Source organism: Grammomys surdaster, unplaced genomic scaffold, assembly GCF_004785775.1.
Source record: "Grammomys surdaster isolate TR1022 unplaced genomic scaffold, NIH_TR_1.0 125428, whole genome shotgun sequence".
NCBI lineage: Eukaryota > Metazoa > Chordata > Mammalia > Rodentia > Muridae > Grammomys > Grammomys surdaster.
In genome coordinates, this window is record NW_021620295.1 from 688,687 (window position 1) to 700,014 (window position 11,328).

An 11,328-nucleotide genomic window follows, 5' to 3' on the forward strand; every position below is an offset into this window, starting at 1 on the left:
ACATGTTCATTCTCTTGAGTTTCCCTCTGCTTCAGCACAAATAATTGAACTACATGCTGTAGCTATTGTTTTTGAAATGCTGAAAAACCAAGCTTTTAATTTGTATACTGATAGCCAATATATAGCTCATGGTTTACAATTACTTGAAACTGTTCCTTTTTTAGATACTGCTAATTCTCAAATTTTGCAATTACTTATGCAAATACAACTTAATTTAAGAGAACGTACAGTTCCTTATTTTGTAGGACATCTAAGAGCTCATACTGGACTGCCCAGACCCCTTAGTGAGGGCAATGCCACAGCAGATTTGTATACCAAGAAGGTTATAGGCCTTACACAGGAACAGTTAGCCAAACAATCTCATTCTCTACATCATCAAAATAATACCTTGAGACGATAATTTGGCATTTCTAAATATTGTGCAAGTTAAATTGCAAAAACTTGTTTTCAGTGTCCTCAAATTTTTTATAATAGTATTAAATCTTGAGGATTTACATGTAATCAATTATGGCAGATAGATGCTACTCATATTTCTGACCTTGGAAAAATATGTACATGTGACTAGTGACACCTTTTCAGGCTTTCTAGTTGCAACTGTTTTAACAAGAGAAGCAACTAAAAATGTAATTAATCATTGCCTGCGTTGTTTTTCTATACTGGGTGTTCCCAAACGGATTAAAACAGACAATGGAACTGCGTATTGCAGTTGACAATTTGAGAGTTTCTGTCGACAATTTAATATTACCCATATTACTAGGATCCATTTTAATCAAGGACAAAGTATTAAGAAACAGGTATTGTGGAACTTTAAAACAGTATCTTCATAAAATAAAAAAAGGGGGAGGTATAGCCCCATACACTACTAATTTATTTAAATCATGTTCTTTTATTTTAAAATTTTAAAATTTGGATGCCAAGGAACTGAGTGTCTATGGCATCCTACAACTTGGCATACTTATGCCTAGGTGAAATGGACGGATCTACTTACAGGCATATGCCATGATCCAGATCAGGTATTTAATATAGGGAAGAGGGAATGTTTTTGTTTCTTCTTCAGGATGCTGAAGGAGCATGCTAGCTGCCAGAATGATTGGTGAGACATGCTGATGCTGGGACCAAGAATGATGCTGACCTGTGTGCTTGGTGATTGCCCTGACAATGGTGACTGGGAAGCTTTATTGGACATATGTTCCTGACCCACCTTTGCTTGCCTATATCCCAGATTGGACAAGCTGCCTTCCTTCAAGCTTTTAGACCTTGTGGGACAGAGAATCAGAAAGAGAAGTTATAATGACTCTTCTACTTCCTTTACTGTGACCAGTTATTCTGACTCATTCATGGACTGGCCTAGAAATTAATCCAGTATTGGAAATGACAGTCTTCATTTGGAAGGCTGGTTCTGGAAATTTTCAGAGACATATTTGGAAGTTGGTTGCAGCTCTCTATAAAGTCACATTGGCTATAGATAACATTGGGACAGGATCTCGACTGACAACAAGTGTTAGTGCTTGTGTTAAAGCTCCTAATCTTTTATTAATTGGTCATGTTAAAATTACTTTTATCTCTTCTACTGTATTCAATGTAAGTTGTATTGATTGTATACATTCTAATTGTGTTAGTGTGTTGAAATCTGGCATGTCGGTTATGGTGGTCTATCAACCAGCTTTTGTTTTATTGCCAGTTAGTATTTCAGAACCTTGGTATTCTGAAAAAGGTTTACAAGTATTGGAAGAAGTGAGTCACGCTTTAAGCAGAAGCAAGAGAGTAGTGGGCTTGATTATTGTTGGCATAGCAGCTTTGATTACATTAATAGCTAGTACCACTGCTTCTGCAATTGCTTTGACACAAGAAGTTAAGACAGCTATGTTCGTTAATCATCTAGCAAAAAATTTTACTAATATTCTGAGTATTCAAGAGGATTTAGATAAACTTTTGGAACAACGGATTGACGTTCTTTATGATACTATTCATATTATTGGAGAGGAGGTTCAGGGTTTAAATGTAAGGAGCCATCTCAAGCGCCATGCCAAATACCAATGGATTTGTGTTACTTCTAAAATTTACAATGACAGCCACTATAATTGGGAAAAGGTTCAGAGACACTTGCAGGGTATTTGGCATAATTCTAACACCTCTTTGGATGTTTTAGCTTTGCACACTGAGAATGTGAATTTAAAGAACGCTGCTCCACTGAGCTTTGATCCAGCAGATACTGCTGATAAAATTATTCATGGCCTGATGTCAGTGTTTCCATCTTGGTCTAGCTTCAAGAATGGCATATATAGCTTGATCATGCTAGCCCTTTTTGTCTTGGGAATACTTTTATTCCTGCTTCCCATGTTAAAGCTTGTCTTTAACCACATCAACATGCTGGCAGCCAAAGTGCATGGCTTGACACTAAGAATGGATCCCCAAATTTAACAGGCTGGCAAGCCAATGATGGGCAACCTTCTGAAGTGCCTTACCAAGCTAAGACAGAAGTGCATTGCTTTTGATAATGCATATTCAATGATGGCTAAGGGGGGGTGTTGCTGTCAGAATGACCTAAGACAGGCTCAGTCTTGTTAAATAATATAAAGGGGGGAGATGTGGGGATCCATTGGGGCTGCTAGGCAGGAATCTGACATTGGTCAAGGACAAGGAAATGGGCTTTAGACAAGAATCTGACTTTGGGCCATGACAAGGAAGTAAGTTCAGGCAGGAGTCTATTTTTAGGCTAAAACAGAAGTAAATTCAGTCAAGAATCCAAGTCTTAGGCTAAAACAAAGAAGTAGGCCCTAAGCATGAATATGACTGTGGGCTAGGACAGGGAAGTCGGCTCAGATACTTTGTCATCCAGATGAGCCCTTAGAAACAGCAAGAGTGATCACAGGGTGATCACGGGACTCTGTATATTGCCTTGTTTGTTCCTTGACTGTTTGTTTCTATTGTAATGTTGGTTCCTTAAACCTAGAACTGACCTAAATACTTGCATGTAATTGAAAGGGTTTAAAAGAAAAGTTGAATTAAACGAACCAGCCTTCAGCCTCAGAACTGGCTGGAGTCATGCTGCAATTTTGTCTAACCATCTCTTTTCTTTTAATCCTCACTCCTGTGCTGGAGAACCTGTTGACTGACTGAGTGGGCTTGGTCTCAAGTTAATTTCCATCAATGGATTATTACATTGGAAAGTTCTGAGTTAATGATATACTAGTAAGTAGGGCCTAGTTAAAGAGAGTAGAACAATAGCCATGTTTCTTCGAAGGGTATATCCTGTTTGTCACTTCCTGTCTCTGTCTATGTCTGTCTATGTCTCTGTCTCTGTTCCTCTGTTTCTCTGTCTTTCAGTCTCTCTGTCTTTATGACTGTCTGTATCACTCTCTGTTTCTCTCTCATGTGTGTATGTGTGTGAGTATATGAGTGTGAGTGTGTGTGTGTTAAATGTATGAAACTGTTCATCATACTTAGCCATCAGAGAAATGCTAACTAAACTTTACTGAAATGTCATCTGATCACATCCCAATGACTAGCCTCAAAAGAACAAAAAATAACAAATGCTGTTGCAGACGTATTGAAAAGGGATTCCTTAGACACGATGGAGGGAGTGTGATCATATACAGCTACTGAGTAATAAGTATGGAGGTTTGCCAAAAGACTAAAATCAAATCTTTCATATAACCAAGCTATGCTATTTATGGGTACATAGACACTCCTCTGTGTACTAGTCACAATAGTGAGGAAATGGAATCAGCTTACATGTCCATCAAGAATTGCATAAAGGAAATGTGTTACATATACTCAATGGAATTTCATGAAGCTGTAAAGAAAAAAATGAAATAATGTGTTATGAAAATGGCTCTCAGTAGTTGATAAAGTGCTAACTGGAGTCCATAAATCTGATCCCCAGCATTCTTGTAAAACAACAAAACCAAACTGGCTGTGTCAATGAATTCCTGTAATCACAGAATTAAGGAGGCAGGGAAGACAGGACAATCCTTGGGGTCAGCCTCAACAAATTGTCAAATTCAAAATCTAAGGTAGAGAGACATTGTCTCAAAAAGTAAGATAGAAAATTCCTGAGAAACAACCTCAATATTAACCTCTGTCCATCATATGCACACATACACACACTTATGTACTCAAACTTGCAAACACACATACACAAAATCAAATGCATACACAGAAAAGAAAAATGAAATCATGGCTTTTGAAAGAAAATAGATGAAAGTAGAATTTATTATATTCAGTAAAGTAGGCAGATTCAGAAAGGCAAATACCACATTTTCTCTCAAATGCAAAATCCAAATTTAGAACAATATATATCTGTGCACATATGTACCATGCAGTGTGTGTGTGTGTGTAGAAGTTAAAAAAAATAGTGAGAAAAAGTAGAAAAATTCTTAGGAGCACTGAGGGTAATGATATACATGCGACATGAAATTAGAAGGAGGAATAACATGGAGGAAGAAACGGAACCAGTTGGAGGAACATCAGGAGTATTATGAATTGGAGTGAGTAAGAGAGGTGGTGGATTAAAAAAAGGGTAAGGATATGTATGTGTGAAGATCCATAATAAAACCTATTACTCTGAGTGGTAAGTTCAGCTTCACTAGAAAGTAAAAATAATGTAGAAATAAAAAAAATAAGCTTCAAGATAAGCTCAAACTAAAGCAGTTTTTGATCACCAAATCAGCATCACAGAAAATAATTAATGGGTCCTACATGTAATGCAAGAATAGTCCCAATCATGTGAGCACAAGAAGGAATATATTTTCTCCATGAAATAGATAAACAATGGAATTGGAGGAAAAACTGACTTACATCTACCTCAGTAGAACAACAAATCCTAACATAAGCAGAGAGAGTCAAAAGAACAACAATGATCATATCAACACAGAAAACAGCCAAGAAAGGCACAGGAGTAAGAGGTAGCTCTCAATGATAGCCCAAAATGTATGTAGTTCTAAGAGACATTATTCTCTAATTAAACAATGTACACCTGATGACATCAGGTATTGAATTGAAAATCAATTGAAAATCATGGTTCAACTATTTGTTGCCTGAAAGAATCACATTTCTCTACGAAAATGTTGCACAGATTCAGAGTGAAAAAATCTATGTCAATGTATTAGGCAAATGGAACCCCAAATAAAACAGAAGTTGCTACAATCATGTCAGGTGAAGTAGACTTAAAGTCCAAAATATAAATGAAAGAATGTCAGTACATATTATTAAAGTAAGCAACTCATTTAGAAGTCATGACTCTTGTAAATATATGCACTATCATTGTCATACTCAATTTTATGGAGCAACCACTACTAGATGTTAAGGTCCAGAAAAAATAATAGATAATGGCACCAATAACTCTGCCATCAATAGATAGATCACCCAGACCAAAAAAGGAATCAATATAGAAATTTTAAACTTAAATTTTAATATTAGCCTTGTGGAGTTAGCACAATATTATATCTAGCAACTGGAAAATGCATATTCTTAGTAGCAGCTAAAGGAACTTTTTATAAAACAAATCATAAATTAGGCTATAAAGCAACTCTTAAGATGTTATCAAATCAGAACTACTTTTATCTTAGAAAAGAATAAACTTGGAAACCAACAACAAGAGAAATGAGAGAAACTAAACAAATATACAGAGAATGAAAAACACACAATTAAATGGTCAGTGAGTGACTGGAGAAATCAGGGAGTAAATGAATTCATAAAATCAAATTAAAATATAACATGTTAGAAATTTAAAGATGACCTGGAAAGGTGGCTCGGAGGTTAAGAGCACTGACTATTATTCCAGAGGTACTGAGTTCACTTCCCAGCAGCCACATGATGGTTTACAACCATCTGTAATGAGATCTGATGCCCTCTTCAGGTGTGTCTGAAGACACCAACAGTATAAACTCACATATATAAAAGAAATAAATCTTTTTTTAAAAAGGAAATTTAAAGATACAGCAAAGGCAGTTCTAACATGAAAGTTTATAGCTATCGGTAGTTACATCAAAAATCAGATTATAAATGTAAAAATCAATAATTGATATCACTGTTTTATAAAAACAGGACCAAGTAGGAGAAGAGATAATGCAGGGCAGGATTTAATAAAATGCATAAGGAAAAAACATGAAAAAAGTCAATGAAGTAACTGATTGGTTCTTTATAAAGATAAAAGTAAGATTAACAAACCCTGAGGTGCACTTGGGGCACAGCCAGAAGAAATGAGTTGTCTGTGGTCCTTGACCTTCACTTTCTGGTCCAGGGCTTTCCTTCCTGTTTTAAGGAGACTTTTGGGACCCCAGAATCATCCTTATTCTCTGAGGAAATTTGTGGGGGCAGCCATGAACATCCATCTTATATACTTCCCCAGCCAATCCCCCACCAATTGGGTCCACTTGGGGCAGAGCCTGCTGTTTCACCAGCAACAACAATCTTAGGCCCCTCAGCCAATCTCCTGCCTGCCAGGAGCACATCCAGCAGAGGTAAGTTGTGTTGTTACCTAAGATCCATTGTCAGGCTCTGCCTCCTTCTGTGAGAAATCCTGTTGAAATCGGGAACAACTAGCCAACACTAGGAATAACTAGATGGCTAAAGGACAACATGAGAACACAATCAAAAAGGACCAGGGCAATATGGGACCACGAGAGCCGAGCTGTCCTGCTACATCCTAACACAATCTAAGCACAATAAGATGACCTTAAATCCAATCTTATAGAGGCCTTTAAAGAGGAAATCAATAAATCCCTTAAATAAATACAATAAAATACAATCAAACAAGTGAAGAAAACAAATAAAGCTGTTCATGACCTGAAAACAGAAATAGAAGAAATAATGAAAACACAAACTAAGGGAATCCTGGAGATGGAAAACCTAGGGAAGAGAACAAGAACTACAGATGCAAGCATCACCAACAGAATACAAGAGATAAAAGGAAAATTTCCAGAATAAAAGATTTAATTGAAGAAATCTACACATTGTCAAAGAAAATACTAAATCTAAAATGTTCATGATGCAAAACATGTAAGAAATCTGGGACATGATCAAAAGACCAAACTTAAGAAGAATATTCTAAACTATAAGGCCCAGAAAATATCTTCAACAAAAATTGAAGAAGAAAATGTCTACAACCTAAAGAAATATATGTCTATATACATATGAAAAGCTTACAAAATATAAAATAGATAGGACTACCAAAGAAGCCCTCCTGCCACATGATAATTGAAACACCAAATGTACAGAACACAGAAAGAATATTAAAAGCTGCAAAGGAAAGGGGCCAAGTAACATAAAGGCAGACCTATCAATTTATGCCAGACTTCTCAACCAATACTCTAAAAGACAAAAGAGCATGGGCAGAGGGCTTGCACACTCTTAGACACCACAGATGTCATCCAAGATGACTATACTCAGCAAAACTTTCAATCACTGTAGATGGAGAAAAGAAGATATTCCATGACAAAACCAAATTTAAACAATATCCACAAATCCAGCCCTCTAGAAGATACTAGAAAGAATGCTCCAAACAAAGGAGGCTAACTACATACATTGAAACATATCAAATAGTTAACACCACACCAGAAAACATAAAAGAGGACACACACACACACACCACACTACCACCAACATCAAGATAACAGGAATTAACACTCATTGGTCATTAATATCTCTCAATACTAATATATTCAATTTCCCAATAAAAAGACACAGACTAACAGAGTAGATATGAAAACAAGATCTTGTATTTGGCTGCATACAAGAAACACATCTCAGCAACAATGATGGACAATACCTCAGAGCAAAGGGCTGGAAAAAGGTTTTCTAAGCAAACGAATCCAAGAAGCAAGCTGGAGTTAATATCTAACAAAATACATTTCCAATCAAAATTAGAGATGGGGAAGGACACTTCATATTCATCAAAGGAAAAAAATCTACTAAAATTACCTCTTAACTCTAAATTTCTATGCTCCAAACACAAGGGCACATACATTCACAAAAGAAACATTACTAAAATTTAAATCAGACATTAAACCTTACACATTAATAATGGGAGATATCAATACCCCATTCTCACCAATGAACTTGTTATCTAGACAGAAACTAAACTGGGAAATAATGTAGACATTATAAACCTAACAGATATTTATAAAATGTTTTACCCAAACAGAAAAAAATATACTTCCTTCTCAGCTCATAATGGAACTGTCTTTAAAGTTGACCATATACAAGGCACAAAGAAAGTCTCAACAGATACAAGAAAACTGAAATAACCTCCTGTATCTTATCAGACCACAATGGATTAAAGCTGGAATTAAACAACAGAAACAACAGAAAGCCTACAAACACAGGGAAACTGAACAATTATCTACTAAATGACCACTGGGTCAGGGAAGAAATAAGGAAATTAAAGACTTTCTAGAATTCAGTGACTATGAAGGCAAAACATACCTATGCTTATGATGTGCTTATGGTATATAGCTGCAATGAAAGTAGTACTAAGAGGAAAATTCATAGCATTAAGTACTTTCATAAAGAAATTGGGGAGATATCATACTAGCAATTTAAAAGCACACCTAAAAGTTCAAGAACTAAAAGAAGCATAAACCACCCAAGAGGAGTAGATGGCAGAATATAATCAAACTCAGGGCTGAAATCAATAAATTATAATCAAGGAGAACAACACAATGAATCAATAAAACCAAGAGCCAATACTTTTAAAAAATCAACAAGGTGGACACATCTTTAACCAAACTGACTAAATGACAGACAGACAGTACCCTAATCATTAAAATCAGAAATAAAGGGGAACATAACAATGAACACTAGAGAAGTCCAAAGAATCATTAAATCTTACTCCAAAGGGCTGTGCTCTACAAAATTGGAAAATCTAAACAAAATGGATGATTTTCTTGGTAGAGTCCACTACCAAAGTTAAATCAAGATCAGGTAAACAACTCAAATAGTCCTATAACCCCCTAAGGAAATAGAAACACTTACTTAATGTCTCCAAACCAACAAAGGCTAGGGCCAGATGGTTTTAGTGCAGAATTTTACCAGTCTTTCAAAGAACAGATAACCAATGCTCTCCAAAATGAAAATAGAAGAAAAGTGCCAAAGTCATTCTATGAAGCCATAGTCACTCTGATAGCTAAACCACACAAAAATTCAAAAAAGAAGGAGAATTTCAGATCAATTTCACTTATGAACTTCAATGTAAAAGTACTCAATAAAATACTTATAAGCCAAATCCAGGAACACATAAAGAACATCACCCGCCATGATAAAGCAAGCTTCATCCCAGGAATTTAGGGATGATTCAACATATAAAAAATCCATCAATGTATCAATGTAATACATCATATTAACAAACTGAAAGGAAAGACACATAATCATCTTATTAGATGCTGGAAAGGCTTTTGACAAAAAAAAAAGCCTCTACATGTTAAAAGTCTTGAAGAGATCAAGGACACAAGGTCTATACCTAAACATAATAAAGGCAATGTACAGCAAGCCAAGAGCCAACATCAAATTAAATGGAGAAAAATTTAAAGAATTACACTAAAATCAGGGACAAGGCTTCCTACTTCCTGAATCTATTCAACTTAGTATGTGAAGTTTTAGCTATAACAATAAGATAATTAAAGTAGATCAAAAAGATCCATATTGAAAAGGAAGCATTCAAAATATTGCTATTTGTAGATGATAAGGTAGTATTCCTAAGTGACCCTCAAAATTATACCAGCAAACGCATACACCAAGTAAACACTTCCAGCAAACTGGCTGGATAAAACAATCAATTTTTTAAAATTAGTAGCTTCCCTTTATACAAAAGATAAATGAATTGAGAAAGAAATTAGGGAAGCAACACCCTTTATAATAGCCACAAGTAATATAAAATATCTTAGTTTAACTCTAACCAACAAAGTGAAAAACCTGTATAACAAGAACTTCAGGTCTCAACTTAAATAAGAACAAGTGAATCATAGGCAGAGTCATAGTGACCTGTCCCCTGAACTTTCACCCAGCCAATACCCTGTTCTGGAAGATATCTGTATTCCCCTTGAACACCCATCCTCTGGTGTGATCCCCTTCCCCACACCCTGCTTTTTTGTGTGTGTAACCTCTGAGTGAATAAGTAAAAATTACAATTTGACTTAAAAAATAAATTAATTTAAATAAAAAAAAGAATTAAAAAAACAAAAACAACAGCAACAACAAAAAAGAAAATGTATCATTACTAATATCAGAACTGACATTTATATAGGTAGACACTCTTTAAAAATCAACAAAAGGAACACTTTTTTGTTGTTGATATTAGAAAACTATGTCAATGGCATTTAAAAAAAGGACAAGTGAAAAAATAAAAACCAAAAAATAAATAAATAAATAAATAAAAAAGAACTTCAGGTCTCTGAAGAAAAAATCCTATCAGAAGATGAAAAGATCTCCCATGACCAGTGATCTGTAGGATTAACAAAGTAAAAATGGCCATCTTTCCAAAGGCACGCTACAGATTCAATTCAAATCCCATAAAAATTTCAACACAATACTTTACAGACCTTGAAAGAGCTATTCCAGCCATATGGAAAAACAAACAAACAAACAAAAAAACATAATAACTAAAATAGTCCTGTACAATAAAAGAACTTCTGAAGGTATCACCATCCCTGATCTCAAGCTGTATTACAGAGCAGTAGTAATAAAACCTCCATGGTATTGGCCTAAAAACAGACAGATTGATAAATGTAATAGAATCTAAGACCCTGAAATAATCTTACACACCTACAGAAACATGTTTTTTGACATAGAAGCCAAACTCATACAATGGAAAAAGAAATCATCTGGACTAACTGGATGTCTAAATGTAGAAGAATGGAAATAGATTCATATTTATTACATTGCAAAAAACTTAAGTCCAAGTGGATCAAAGACCTCAACATAAAGCTGGAAACACTGAATCTAATAGAAGAGAAAATGGTGAACTGTCTTGAACACATTGGCATAGGAGAAAAATTACAGAACAGAACACCAATAGCTCAAGCACTAAGATCAACAATTAATAAATAGGACTTTATAAAACTAAAAATCTTCTGCAAGTGTAAGGACAAAATGGCAGCCTACAGAATGAGAATATATCTTCATCTGACAGAGGACTAATGTTTGGGACACTGGGACAAGGGACTGGGGTACATATTTTACATAGCAAGGAAAGCAGATCTGGCCTCCAGGTTCTCACAGAATCTCTCAGTACCAACCTGGCATATCCTGCCTACAGCCTTGAACTTCCAGCCCAGGGGGTGCTTCCTTTATAGTCCAAACATTTAGCTCTCTCTTTCTTTTTCTTCCCTT